We start from the raw sequence: 3,176 nt of genomic DNA, 5'->3' as shown, positions 1-3,176 counted from the left end.
ACAACAGTGGAGAAAAAGCAGAAGATAGCTGCGGAAAAGAAGCAATGAAAGATCTGCATTTTTATGATTATTACTCTCTTGACGTTTTAAATTAAATTAAGTTATAGTCGTTAACATACCAATTTTATTTTTCATGCACAAAACGAAAAACTAATCCTTGATGTCAGTTCATTGTCTTTTTTTGTTGGTTTCTAAGAAAATTGTAATTTTTTTTCACTTATCCGCCATTATAGGGCTACCATCTTAAAAACTGCTTGATACCAGTGGCTTTGTGGAGCGTTTCCATTATCGGTGTATTAAAGATGTTTCGGCGGTCTTCTCTTCAGTTTGCTATTATTGATTCGACAACATTGTCCAAGCTACACCGCCCAGTTTAGTCCCGGTTAATAATATTTTGTAGCGTTGAGCTGGAGTACCCCCAAGCATGCTTGGCATACACATTTTTGGTCACGAGCTGCTCATTTGCTTTGCACACAGTAGACGAAATACAGTTCTTTTTGAAGTATTAAATAGAATAGAGTTAAAGCTTGTTATAGATACGTAAAAAATAGTAGGGTTTAGTTCTAGTAATCAGCTGTATTTGTTTTCGCATTGCCAAAATGAAGTGAGAAATGCTTGCTACACATCTCGTGCTTTTAGTTTGAACATCAATTGTCAGTGAGATTAGTGGTATTATTATTAGTTAATAGTTTTATTTTTTTTACGTTTTCCTGAGAAAAATTTAATTTCTGCTAATTTTTTAATCAATGTAAATAAAAATGTTCATAGTGGCTCTACCATTACTCTCACGGAAAAATAGTGTTTGAATGATCGAAATCAATTTTTATCACGTTTAATTCGGCATTAAAATAATTAATATTACTTCATTACAGCCGGAGATATTTGTGGTTTTAGAAAACACGTTTTTTTTTTAAGTTAGATTTCATTTTTTAGCTATATCTCAAAAACTATCCTACTGAGATTTTTTTGGACTACATTTTTGGATTTAGCGAACGATTTTACATGGAAAATGACCATCAGCGTACAAAGTTCAAATATGCTGTGAGCTAGTGTATTTAAACGAGTATAGCTGTTTTGGACTCCTAGCCAAACAACTTCTAAAAAAATACTTTATTCAAGACAGCAACATGTTTTTTTTTCATTGATTTAGATCGATTCACATTCATGTACGGGTTTTGATTCATCCTCAATACAGTGTACAGATTTCGATTCAAAATTGTACGGATTTTGATTCAATCGTAGAACGCTGTACGGATTTTGATTCAAGATATGTGCAATTTTAATACTTTTTTCTTATAATTAAAGGTAATTTTAAGACCTGGTGTTTGCAAATAATGGTAAAATAAAGATTAATGTACAGGGTGCGTGACGAATTTTTGCAGTAAATTTCAAATAGTAATTTCTCATGCTTGTGCATCATGATTTAGATATATTTGGCAGCACTGGATAGCTTATACTGTTAGGTGTAAGATTTAAACAAACAATGTTGAGTAAACGTAAAGATGTCGAAACAAGAGAGCAATCTGTCAGCCGTTGTCACTTTGTTGCGCGCCGGAGTCTGCATGAAAGAAATAATTCGGTCGGTAAATGTTTCTGAAAGAACAGTGTATAATATTAAAAAAGGCTTGGGAAAGTAATAAGACGGAGCACCTGCTCATACTGCTAATAAAGCACAGAAATGGCTTACGGAAAATATTTCGTAAATTTGGGAGGAAGAAATTTGGCCCCCAAGCAGTCCCGATATCAATCCGTTGGATTATTTTGTATAGGGCGTCGTCCACCGGGATACCAATAGAACCCCTCACACCACACTTAAGTCGCTAAAAGTTAAAATCAAGGCAGTGATGACATCTATGGATCGAAACATTTTAAAACGTGCATACTGCAGTTTCCGGAAGTGTCTAACTACAGTCGTCAAAAGGGAAGGCAATTTTTTTTGAATAAATTTACTTACAACTTCCATTTGTTGCGAAAGAAAATAAATCGCACAAAATTCATTGCTAGAATAACTGACTGGTGTATTTTTTCTCAAATATGCCATTTACTGCAAAAATTCGTCACGCACCCTGTATAGGAAAAAGATGTGATACAGAGCATAATGTGATAGCATTATTTAGTACTGAACGTTAATGATTCTCTCGTGCTTAGGTGTACGGATTTCGGTCCCACAAGGTATGAAAAAAACAGTTGTTTTTTTATGCGCACTAATTCGATTTAAGAGCCCCCGGTTTGGTTCGTAAATGGAGGTTACAGTGTATTACATATAAGTTGACATACGTATTTGACATATTGAAGTGATTTCTTGTACTGAGAATGGAGTTTTCACCATTTCAACTCGATCCATTCTACTCATTTCGATTTGCCCCATAGGGTGTAAACATGTGGGCAAGTAAAAATGCTTGAAATGTTGAGGATATTTGTTGAAAATTCATTTGTATCCGAGTTTTTCCATATCATCACTAGTGCATGAACATGGATAAAATACAGAAAATTCAACTTCTTTGAGATGATAAAAAAAAATGTATGCTGAAAATACCATACACAGCATAAAAATAATTTTAATATCACATCAAACAGGATGCCCTTCAATCAAATCGAAAATTTGGTGTAATATAACTTGCCAAAAAGAACATAATTATCATTAATACAGTGCATGCTGCTATTACTGCATTTGTTTATTTTTAAGGCCATAAAAATTACATGAGATTTTCGACGTGATTGAAGTGCATCCTCTTGGATATAATATTATGCTATTTAGGGGAAATGGATGAAATGTCGGTCTTTATGCCTCTAATTTGGGTCCATACATAAATTCAGCAATCGACTAAATTTTCAATAGCGTCCAAAAATATCCATTAGTACCGTCCCAAGGACGCGTTCATCTAGATAAAATTGATAAATAGCAGATTTTTAGCGATGGGCCCAATCTGAGATCCATAGACCAACATTAGAGCCATTTCCCCTGTACAATAAAAATAAACAAAGCTACAGAGCATGCTATGCTTTTTGTAACTACCTGATTTGACAGTCATATGATGTGTTTGAGTTTATATTATACTGTTAAAATAATCACAGTGATAACTCACTTCCGCATACAGTTACGGTATCCGTTTCAATTTACCCCAAATTTCAACTTGCCCTGGTGTACCTTAGCAAGTTTTCGGAGCTGGAGTAAC

This window comes from Ochlerotatus camptorhynchus, unplaced genomic scaffold (genome assembly GCF_037179485.1).
Source record: "Ochlerotatus camptorhynchus isolate MF236.1 unplaced genomic scaffold, CSIRO-AGI_Acam_v1.1 ptg000306l, whole genome shotgun sequence".
In the NCBI taxonomy this organism is placed as follows: domain Eukaryota; kingdom Metazoa; phylum Arthropoda; class Insecta; order Diptera; family Culicidae; genus Ochlerotatus; species Ochlerotatus camptorhynchus.
The sequence above is the reverse complement of the archived record's forward strand: the minus strand, read 5'-3'. Positions refer to the sequence as shown.